Raw genomic sequence first — 12,651 nt, forward strand, 5'->3', positions numbered from 1 at the left:
TCCTTAGTCATCAGGGAAATGCAAATCAAAACAACTCTGAGATTCCATCTTACACCCATCAGAATGGCTAAGATCAAAAATTCAAGCGACACCACATGCTGGCGAGGATGTGGGGAGAGAGGAACACTCCTTCATTGCTGGTGGGAATGCAAACTAGTACAGCCACTTTGGAAATCTATCTGGTGCTATCTCAGAAAAATGGGAATAGGGCTTCCTCAAGACCCAGCTATTCCACTCCTTGGAATATACCCAGAAGATGCTCCAGCACACAACAAGAAAATTTGCTCAACCATGTTCATAGCCCTATTCATAATAGCCAGAACATGGAAACAGCCTAAGTGTCCCTCAGTAGAAGAGTGGATAAAGAAACTGTGGTACATATACACTATGGAATACTACTCAGCTATTAAAAACAAGGAATTCCCGAAATTTGTGGATAAATGGATTGAGCTAGAAATGATCATAATGAGTGAGTTAACCCAGAAGCAGAAAGAATCAAATGGTATATACTCACTTATATCTGCATACTAGCCCAAGGGGCATGTCCCACGAAAGCCTTCATTTACCAGGAAACTGGGACAGAGGGGAAGGCATCCTATTGGGACTCTAAATGAGAGACGCATGGGAGAACAGCAAAATAAAAGGATCCAGAGGGTCCTAGAAATCTACAAGTAGAACAATATGATAGGCAGATTTGGGCCCAGGGGTCCCGCTCAAACTAAGGCACCAGCCAAGGACAATACAGGAGGTAAACTTTAAACCCCTTCCCAGATCTAGCAAATGGTCAGAATATTCTCCACAGTTGAGTGGAGAGTGTGATACGACTTTCTCACATACTCTGGTGCCTCACATTTGACCATGTCCCCTGGAGGGGGAGACCTGGTGGCACTCAGAGGAAGGACAGCAAGTAGCCAAGAAGAGACTTGATACCCTATGAGAATATATAGGGGGACGTAATCCCCCTCAGGAACAGTCATAGGGGAGGGGAATAATGGGAAAATGTGGGGGGGGGGGAGGGATGGGAGGATACAAGGGATGGGATAAACATTGAGATGTAACAAGAATAAATTAATAAAAAAAAAAAAATTAAAAAAAAAAAAAAAGAAAAAAAAAAATAAAAATATTTCTTTAAGGGTATATATGTATAAATATTTATTTAATGTCAAAGTGTCTATAAAGCTTCCTAAGAATTACTAGTTCTTAGAATTTGGGCATTTTTACTATAATATTACAAATTGCTAAATCTATTTAGATCACTACCATATCCAAATTATTGAGAAGAAAGCATGGGCCATTAAAATCCTCTAAAATACTTACTCTTTAAGGCAAGTGTTGGAAGCACTGTATAGTCATATAAATAAAAATGAAAGGAGTCAGAAGTTTACTGAAGCATAGACTGAACAGAACAATCCAGATCAGCAGCTGTCCACTGTGTGGAGGTGCTGAAACAGTGACGCCTGGGGAGCTATAGAAAAGTGAATCCCTCACAGACAGACCTTAAAAGTAACTGCACAGAGAGATTCATAGGATCTCTACATAAAACTCTTAAATGGTGCAACCACATAAGAGATAATATGGTGGGATATGCACATTTGGGAGTTAACAGACCTCTAGGGCTTGATTTCATTGCTCCCACTAATTGGATGTGTGAGCCTGGGAAAGCCATTTAATCTACCATGTCTTATTTATCAAATAAGATAATTGCATGAGATGTAAGTTCATTCTAAGTTCTAAAAGTCATAATCAATAATAACTTTTCAGGTAGGTCTTTATGTGAGCACAGAATAAATCAAATGGGCATGTATTTGCCCCAAGCCTTTGGGCTCCTCTGCTTCATTTTTAATTCTTAGGAGATGATATACTTCAGATGTGTTGCACTAACTGGCAAGTGTACTGTATCCTGTGCCAATGACATATTACAGACTTGAGAAAGAGGGTACTGGAGCCAGCAATGCTCTAAGCATCTTGGAATTGCAGCTACCTCTACTAAGAAGTGTCTTCTTCCAAAAAAGCAGTTTTTAACTATGTGCTTAGCAAACTTTAATTAATAAACACCCTCATGTCTTAGACTCTCTTCTAGGTATTTGAGGAAGGGCTTTTGTGGGCAAAAAGCTGACAAAAATTCTTACTCCTGTGGAGTTTATATTTTAGTAGATGAGGGTTGTAAACCATAAGATTAATAAATAAGCAAAGTATGTAGTAGAACTAAATTATATAGCATATTAAAAGATGATGTATGCTATAGCCAGGACAAGGATAAGGGGCAGAGAAGTGGAATAATAAATAAAGGAGCTGGTGTAAGCATCACTGTAGAAAAGGACCTTTGAGCATCAAGCTGAAGGAGTTGAAAGAGGCAACCGCATGCTTATCTAGAGGAAGAAGTATGTGGTAGAGCATCAGGAGAACACAGGAGAAGCATCTGCCTAGAAGGCTCCAGGAACAGCAAGGGAACCTGGGAAACTCAGCAGATGTAGTATAAAAGCAGCATATGGGTTGCATCCTCAGCTGCATAACAAAAGGTTATTGAGCCTCTTAGAGCAACTTTCATGCTTTGCAGCAGGGCAGACGAAAATTCAGGTTCTGTTTCCCTTTAGGAAGCCTCCTATGAGATACCCTGCCCAGCCTGAGACTCCCAGTTAGCACCTGCAAATCAGAGTACTCTCTCTTCCAACAATAAAGCATCCAGCCTTTGTATCTGTCACAGCTTTCCCCGTAATTTATGCTTTCTATGGTGAGTTTAAATGCTGACTCTATCATTATCTGGGTTTATTACCATTTCCATTTGCATATGTTTGATGGGAGGAGTGGCAGGGATGGGAAACCTCTGGACAGATTCCAGACTGGAAGTCTGCAAGTCTCTCATTACCCTTACTTCCCTTTGTCTTGTGGCTTCATTAGGGCCTGGGCCAAAGTTAGCTGTACATAAAGCTATGACCTAGGTTTTCAAGTAGCTCTGCTGCCTGTTCTATGTCTGTCCATTTTCTCCATCCATTATTGCATCATTTATGACTTCTAAGACACAGGGCAGTTCAGTGGACCTTCTTACTGTCCACGAACCATTAATCCTCCTTCACAACTAAAAACAGAGAAATTTCCTCACATCACATAAGCCTGGTGGTTTCCTCTTGAATGGTTGGATTCTGCTGTTTCATCTCACTGAGGAGAATTGTTAGTACTCAGAAACCTTAAAAATTATTAACAAGATATACATCACCCACTCAGAGGGTCAAGCTTTTCTCCTGGTGGCCAGTTATTCCCCACCATAGCTCCACCTACTTTCCCTAAACCACCTCTCTGAGTAGGAACTCACACTGCCTTTTGCCATGCTAGGAAATACATTCTTGCAACAAATAATGTTGATATGAGTCTCTAAATTGTTCCTAGAAGCTAGGAAGTAGCCCAAGCTATGGGCGGTGGGGGATTGGGAGTCGGGAGTGGGAGTTGGGGTAGAAGAAATTGTTGTCTGGTGGCTAGCAACTTAGATTATTTCACGAGTCAGTGTTCTCCTCATCGCTTGCATTTGAAATAGTGTGCACAGGTGCCCCCATCTGATTCAATTTCAACCCTCATCATGATTTATAGTCCCACCTGATCATATCCAGATCACTTTGCCGCTTGCCCTTGTCTGCTGAGCTGTGGTATATGATTGGGGATCCTGAGCCAGGCATTTTAAGAATTCAGAGTGAACAAACATGTCTGTCTCCCACACATTTAATGCAATCAACACTGAGTCTAATCTATATTTCTTTGAAAAGTGACAGTTTTAGCCTACAGAGAATACTAAGCTGAATGAAGAGATGCCAATTATTAGAGACACAAAACCCTTTGGAAGAGCTAAGCTGTGTAAGAGAATTTATCCCAATTGGTGGTTTTTACCCCATGTTATTGCCATAACTACTGCAATCGTTATCATCATCATCTTCATTGTTGTCGTCATCATCTTCATTATCATTGGCATCAACAGCATCCTCATCATAGATTGCCACAATAACCACCACTTAGTGGATATTTGTCATTTTGCCAATTATACTGACAGGCTTTGTGTGAGAATAGACTCTTAAATGTAACGACTACCTTAAGAATGAAGTTACTATCTCCTTAGTGAAAATTAAGAAACACGATGCCCCCACAGATTTGTGGAGGGCTAGTACTTGTTCAACATCTAAGCCAATCAAGATGCCAAATGTCAGCATACTAATAAACACTGATAGTGTATTAATCTGACTTTTCATCACTATGACAATATACCTGAAAGAAATAGTTTAAAGAGAGGAAGATTCATTGTGACATGAGGTATCAAATATTACAGTTCACATGGTTGCTTGTTCTAATATTCCTGGACTATATTGTGAGCAAAACAAGTTACTGCATGGTGGACAAGAAACATAGAGGTGAAGGTACTGGGGACCAGTTATAGCCCTCAAAGGCATGTCCCTAGTGACATACTTCCTTCAACTTGGCACCCTGCATGACATTTTTACCACCTCTCCATATAGAATTCCCAACTGGAGACTGTGTATTAAACACAGGACCTATGGGGCATATTTCAGATTCAAACCATGACAGAGTGTCTATGTGCTAATAACAATAGGCATGTAGACAGTAATTTGCCTTAAGCAAGGGGCTGAGGAATTTCTGTCTATCAGAACTTATACTGGTTACCAATACCAGGGGAGGTGTCCGACTACACAGAAGAGAGCAATGACAGCCCCTGTGTCAGTTCTGGAATAGAAATTCAAATATTTTGTTTGATGAAATCTAGTGTTAGAGTTATCAAGGAAAATATAAAACAGAGAAGTGACAATAATGTCAGCTCCCATTGTGCCTGGGTAGCATTTCCCTGCGGAGTTGGTGTGGGATGCCTAGCTTCTGCATGCCATTTCAGGACTGGAATTCTCTTCTGTGTAGTCAGAAACACTTAAAGAAGGAGTGAGCCTGAGGACCATTGATTCACATGCTTACACAGAACAAAGGAACCTAAAGGGAAGTTGCAGCTGGGACAGACAGCCTCATATAAGGCGATAAGCCTCAGCAGGCCTGTGTGGGCTCTATATCTCTTGATAAGGAAGGGTTCCAGACCCAAGGCCCATTTTTCTCAGCCAAGCATGGACCAAAAGATATCATGCAGGAGAGCCTTTCCATGAGGTGACTTCAATGGGAAGCTTTTCTAGTGCATGAAGACAGGATCGTGCCATGTGCTTGCTATTCAGCCATGGATGTATCTACTACTCAAATGAGCTATTTCTACGTTACCCTTAGGCCTCTTCTCTCTTTTGTTGAATGAATCATTTTCTTGGTCTTTTATACACAGCAGTCAAATTTGACTGACTGTTAGGTAGGTAACGATGAACAAAGGATACAAAAACTTGTTAGGGAGTCTGAATTCCACCTTCTCTGAGAAGCTGCCCTGTCACTATGCACATTGCTCACTTTTCTACATCTAGAAAACCATTGTTTCTAGAATACTTGTAATAGTATTCTGAAGATTGGGTGGTGTACATTATTTGCTTAGACATTACAGCCTTTGGCCCTCGGCCATATGGTTCTAGCCTTCATTGAATCATTTAATCTTTCCAATAACCTTACATGGTAAGTTCTTACTGTCACCATGATACAGACAAACTGAGGCACAGAGAGATCCGTAGGTTGTCCAGGGTCATCCGACTAGTAACTGGCAAAGCCAGGACTGTGGACCTATGTGCTCTGATGCTGGCATCTGGTGCATTATCACATCCCTTTGTCAGTGGTTGGACTCACCAGCTCATCGCAGGTTACTAATTAGTGTCCCAGAGGTAGGATGCACATCTTGTGTGTGTACTTGTTTTCAGCCCTGTCTCGGTCCTTTGCCTGGTTGCTAACAGGCATCTGTGAAACTATTTGGTGAATGAGTGATTAAAAGAAAAGTGATCAGTGGTGAACAACGGAGGAGCATCCAGGGCAAACCATACAGGAATGTCTGTTTGCTTTAAGATGCTAAATGGCTGCCATTAGCCTTTGTCTCAGGACATAGAGAAAGGAAAGGAGGGACACTGGAGCAAAATTGCAGGACAAACCTTGTCTTATTAATGGATTGCTCTGTACTGTCATTGACACTTTCACTGGCCTAAAAGAAGAAGGAATTTCATGGGCTTCTAACCTCAATTCTATTAGCATCTATAATCCTGCCCTGGTTTTCTCTCATTTGAATTGCAATTATCTCACCCTCTTCTGTCCTCTTTTTTAGTTTTTCCATCGAGGCACTTCTCACGTCTCATCGCAGCACTCCATATGTGTCTGTCTCTCCTCCATGTTTGTCATCCTCACTGAAGGTTTCTTGAATATAGGTTTTCTTCAGGGAATGATCTTGTTTTAATCAACTTGTACCCAGTAACTAGCACAGAGCTTGGACTAACAGGCTCTTGACCCATGATTCGGAAATGAAAGCTGCATGGCTATCTCTAGGTCTATGGGGAAGGTGCATTAAGAAGATACGAGAATGAGTAAGCAGCATTTGAACAAAGGACAAGTACAAATCAGGGATGTATCTCTGGCTCATGGAAGCAAGAAGCCTTTAGATCTTGTTTTTAATCCTCTGCGCTCTTTCCTTCTAGCTCTTGTTACTTGAAAAGTGATGTAAGGAAACGCTTCTCCCAAGCCTGGTTAGGAGAGACTGGAAACACGATCGGGCAGGGTTGGGGGCAGGGAAGTGAAGAAAACATAAAACAATGAAGGTGATTTAATTTATATCTGATTGCAGCAACCAGCTGCATGTGCCATCAATTATTATACCTTAGAAGTTATTAAAGAACACCTCTGTCATAGACACCTTATTAGCTAGGGATTTATGGGGCACAAAGCCCCAGGAGGGAATATTGATATCTCACTCACGGCATCACACGTGAATGCAGACATGGCGGTTGTCTGTCTATCAGCCAGGTGTCTTCTCATACTCGTCCATTCTTAGGACCTACAACCTCTGGTTCAAAATCAACATTTCTCTTCTGAAATATGCATGATGATAGTAAATGATTTCATTAACTGGAGCTTCCATCAATTTTGTGTGTGTCTCAAAACCTGTGGCTATCATCCTACTTTCTGGACAGAAAATGTTCTTGGTTAATTTAAATCTTTCTAGAGTTTCCAGTATTACAAAGTGCCTTCTTTGATAAGGCCTCCAGTTTTAGCTGACTTTTTAAGAAAACAGGCTTGACATTCGATTTCATTTCAGCCAGGTCTTATGTTACAGCCAGAGAATCCAAATCCTTCGATCCCTTTGGTGTATACTTCGTCTCCCCTCCTTGAAGTGCCCTTGCAACTGGCTATCAGCCCTCCCTTAAGGAAACTTTTAGTTTCCTACCACTGATCTCTGTACTGAATGTGAATAAGTAGGCTTTTGTGGATGCCTTGACATTAAAGGCACATTTTTTTCTTAACACAATCAGATGCTTTCCTCATTCCTTGAAGCAATTTATTCCTAATTATAACCAATTATAATGTGTGATACCAGGAAATAAAAAACAAATTACATTTTTAAATTTGAAACCTGGGTTGGGGAAAATGATACTGAGCAATCATGTCAATTTTCTTTTTTCCTTTGAAGATCAGATTTTTAAAGAACTAAGTTTCCACATTTTGATCCCTTGAAGTACCAAAGTGACAACACAGGCAGGAAGAGATGACACAAGGAAAGTGGTAATTTAGTTATTTACCAAGAAATGCAGAGTTAGGTGTTATTAATGAGTGGCTAGATCGCACTTGACGTTTTACAAAGTGACTTACAATCACACCTGCACTTATGCGCTCACACACATGTGCAGAGAGACTGTGCGTGGTGATGAGAAGGAGGGAAGAGGACAGAATTGGGTCTCTTCTCAAGGGGACTCAGTGAGTACAGAATAAGGAAAAAAATGTGAAATGAGGCAAGCAGGAACTAAATGCACAAATGATGAGAGGTGGTCTGCGCTCGGTTACATGTGCATACACTTGTAACGTCTACCTATTTACACATGCACGTGCACACGTATGCTTACATCTTTTGCAATTTTTCCGTCCTAGCTTGAGTGTCTATTGCTGTGGCTAAGCACCGTGAGCAAAGGCAGCTTGGAGAGGAAAGGGTTTATTTCATCTTGCATCTGTAATCCATGTGTCAGGGAAGTCAGAGCAGGCAGGAGCTCGTGGCAGGAATCTGGAGGCAGGAACTGGGGCAGAAGCCATAGAATGGTGTTGCTTATTGATTTGCTCCTCATGGCTTGCTCAGCTTGTCTTCTACTATCCAGTTCTCGAAGGTGACAGTACCCACAGTGGGCTGGGTGCTCCCATATCAACCTCTAATGAAGAAAACACCCTACAAAGCTTGTCTACAGGACATTCTGGTGGAGGCATTTTCTCAACTGTGAGTCTCTCTTCCCAAATGACTCCAGCTTGTGTCGCTTTAACATAAACACCAGACAGTCACCACATCCCAGATAGGTCTAAATGGTGATTGCTGTTTGATCTGAAGGCTTATGTAATTGGCATGTCTCTAGGAAAAACATCCAAATCAGCACTGAATGTTGGATCTGTAGCTTCTGATGCTCCTATTTGACCATTGATCTTCACGATCTCTCATACTGTATCCAGGTGAGGCTCTGTAGAATTTGTGTTCCTTTCACAAAGCATATGTCAAAGCCTATTAAAGCTGAAATCAATGTCTTCAGAGACTGTGGGTTCAATCCTTTCTTTGTAAAGACGGTCTAGGTCAGGGAGAAATTAGGTCTGCTAAAGGTTCTATGACTTTATGTATGTGTGTGTAATGGGAGTTGTAAGTAGTTGTTAGTTTGAGTGTATGCACGTGTGTTCGTGTGTATGCTTATGATGTGGGAGCCAGTGGTGGATGCCTGGTATCTTTCTCTTGCGATTCTCAACCTCTATTTTTAGAGACAAAAATCTCTCAGTGGACCCAACTCACCATCTCAGATACACTACCCATCCAGTGAGTTTCAGGGGCCTTCTTGTCTCTGCCTTTCACAAGTGTATGCTACCATGCCTGGCTTCTTATATGGCCTTGGGACTTAATGTGGAATCTGAACCCAGACACTCATGTTGTGTGGCAGGGACTGCCCTAACTAAACTGTCTCTCTGTCCCTCCCATGACATCTTAGTGCCTAAATGCAGACTTGCCTACACGGAGCCCTAGATGCCACTGCAGAATATTTGATGAGCCTGAAGGGTACCCAGATGGTAGCACTGATGAGGATGATAGAGGGCACGATGGATGTCTGATACCCTCCATCAGATTAACCCCATAGGTGGCCTTTGGGGATGAGGGGAAGTATCCTGAGGTTGAAATCAGTTTCCTTGCTTACTTCCTTTGATTCTTGTACAATCAGATGTATTGCTCCTCTCTAATAAAACAGGAGTTGGACTACATAGTAAACAGCAGAACTCCTGAGAAAATACTTAGTGTGCACTATATGCAGGGCTCTTTCAGCCACAGGGAGGAAGCCCCATCTCCACCCTCCCAGATCCGGTTTTCTGTAAGAGACATGGGGATCCACAGTCATTACTGGGTGTGGCTATGGAGCAAGGGCTCCAGTCAGAAGGTGTCGGCTCCTTTGAGTCATCCCTTCCAGATACTGGTGTGTCCTAAGTCTATTGGCTTCTCTGTGACAGAAATCTGACATCTGCGATGTTTGGGTATGTGCCTCCTGAGCCATAGCTTTTTCCTTTAACTGTAGACCCTGCTGGCTCAGTGAAAAGAGCAGCATTTCAGGCCGCAACCCTCTGTGTCCAGCTGGAGTTGCTGGTGCTAATAGGATGAAATGAATTAGGGTTCTTGATCAGGACAGATGTACGAAGAGATGAATTTAGGCTACACAGGGAATACTGCAGGTCACAACTGAGAGATGTCAGAGGTGCGGGGGCTGGGGGAAAAGGCAGCTTTAATCGGAGAGAGTGATCATGGAATCAAATTAGCTTCTCATTTTCATTTGCTGAAGGAACATTCAATTCACTTAACACCACTCTACAGGCCTTTCTACTCTCAGCAGTGCCCTAGGGAAAGCAAATTCTGGGATAATGGGACATTTGGACTGCAGCATATCTGAGAGAGGGCGAGGACATTCTAGAAATGGGGAGGCCTGGGACACAGGCTCTGCTCTGCCTCCAAGAGCTTTGTGACCCTGGAAACATTTCCTTGCCCCTGAGAACCCTGGGCTCATCTGCTAAATATGAAAAGGAAATTAAATCATTAAAAAAAAATCTCCTTAAATCCAAAATACCGTGTTTGTTTGTTTGTTTGTTTTTTTTTTTTTTTATGTGTGTTGATAGCCTTCTTTATTAAGCTAACAGTTAAAGTGTGGGAATTATTCACCACAGGTGTGCAAATAAGAATTTTGAGTTTGGGTATCAGGAAGGCCTGAATTTCAGTGGTGGCTCTACCTGCTTGCTTTTGGCTACCTCCTTAATCTTTCAAATACTCCGTTTATAAAACCAAAACAGTAATATTTGCTTATGGAATCACTCATGAATTAAATGGACTAATGTATTCTCAATATTGTCCTCACATTTGGGACATACTAAGACTCAGTAAATATTTAGCTGTTATGATCGGCCTACTATGTTTACTATAAAGTTTTAAGACAAGTTGGACGCTTTATCCGCATTTTAAAAATGTGTGGTGGGGATGGTTTTTTTTTTTTAAACAAATTGCTTGGATGACATGCCTGGAGAAGTTTAATGGTGAGAAGCTAAGTAATGGAGCAAGACTGAAATAGCTCCGTGGAAATAAAGCATTTAATGTGGGGATAAATGAAGTTGCCACCCAGAACTAACAGCCAGCGTGGTGGCTGGCCTGTAATTAATGAAGACGATGGCCAAGATTTATAAGGATATTTTAAGGAGTAACTGCACTGCATGGAGTTCTGGGTTTTATGCCTGGGCTGAAGTAAGATCAATGGGAGATCCATTAGGCTAAGATTTAGTAATGGGGATGAAGCTTCTGGAGCATTGGGTCTTTCACATGGTGGCCACCAGGGATGCTTTCTTTGGGGGTTGGAGCCAAGGAGATATAGAAAAGGGTATTGTGGAAGAAGAATAGACAATGAGAGGCTTTACCTCTATTCCAAATGTGAAAAATGGAGAAAAGAGATGGCGAGTCCACATATACTTGGGGAGTCCTCTGGGAGTCCCAGTTACAACTGTCCTGAGCCTTGGGAACATCCCACTGACAGGAGCCTGGCTGCACTCAAGATCCTTGTGCTGGCCACCTGAGATAATGTATCAGCAAATGGTGAACTCTTTTACGGGGTTTTGGTTATCAGCAGTGACATCCAATCTTAGCTCACGGCGCATCCAGGTGGCCCATTTGTAGCTTAAGTCCCTTATATATGTGAGAATTTGCTTTGTAACTTGTGCAGTTTTCATCATCACAAGACAGCTGTGACTTACCTAAGACTTCTGCCATAGGGTTTGGTGGCAAAAGATACTCTCGGTTCTTTGTCTTTGGTTCAGGGAAATACAAAAGACCAGTTCGTGGCAGAAGCACTTGTTCTTGACTTCCAGGTCCAGGAGCCAAAAGAAATATTGACTTATGTTAGGGAATGTGACCTTCCATTTTCTCTTAGTCTGTACTGACCACTCTCGTACAATATCAATTTTGTTTGTGTTGTTTCTTTTGCTTAGATGTTTTCCTAGGATCCTAGCTTAAGAGTCCAGTCCTAGGGTATCAAGTCTTTTCTTGGTAACCTGCTGTCCTTCCTCTGAGTGCCACCAGGTCCCCCACTCCAGGGGACATGGTCAAATGTGAGGCACCAGAGTATGTGAGAAAGTCATATTCCACTCTCCACTCAACTGTGGAGAATGTTCTGACCATTGGCTAGATCTGGGTGAGCATATACAGGGGGAGGTAATCCCCCTCAGGAACAGTCATAGGGGAGGGGAATAAGAGGAAAATGGGAGGGAGGGAAGAATGGGAGGATACAAGGGATGGGATAACCATTGAGATGTAACAAGAATAAATTAATAATAAAAAAAAGAGGTCAGTCCTAGTCCCTCCATAACCTTAGCTGTATATAACCATGGCACATGATTTATTCCTTTCACCAATGGCTTGATAATGGGGTTGCCCCTTTCCCTTGTTTGTGCTTTGAAGGTGTGGCTTCTTCATTTGCTAGATTATTCGTTCTTCAGGCCAGCTGATACGTATCTTCAGGTGTCTTTGACTTTGTTTTCTAGACATGATTTTATTTTTCCTTCCTCAGCAATGACTTATTCATGAGCAGAGCACCTGGTAGTGACCCTTATCTTTCCCTCAGTACCAAGGGTACACGCCTTGTATTTGTATGCGATTTTACATGTTATTAATAATTGTAGATAAATTATCATTAATTGGGTACTAACTTTGTATAAGGTACCGTGTTGGATACTGGACTCATTCTCAGCTTATGCTAAATTATAAAATCACACCCATAACAGACAAACTAAAGCCCAAACAGTTTGGGATGCTTACCTAAGATCAAACAATTAGTAAGACTAACCACATCTACCAGAACCTGAAGCCTATCTTTTAAAAATCACACCATATTTTATATTCAAGATCCAATATGATTTCTTCTATAATCTTATAAGGTAGTTATCATTAGCCTTAAATTACAAATGAAGAAGAACAGACCCAGAAAAGTTAGGTGACTTGCC

The sequence above is a fragment of the Acomys russatus genome, chromosome 6, assembly GCF_903995435.1.
Source record: "Acomys russatus chromosome 6, mAcoRus1.1, whole genome shotgun sequence".
Taxonomy (NCBI): Eukaryota; Metazoa; Chordata; class Mammalia; order Rodentia; family Muridae; genus Acomys; species Acomys russatus.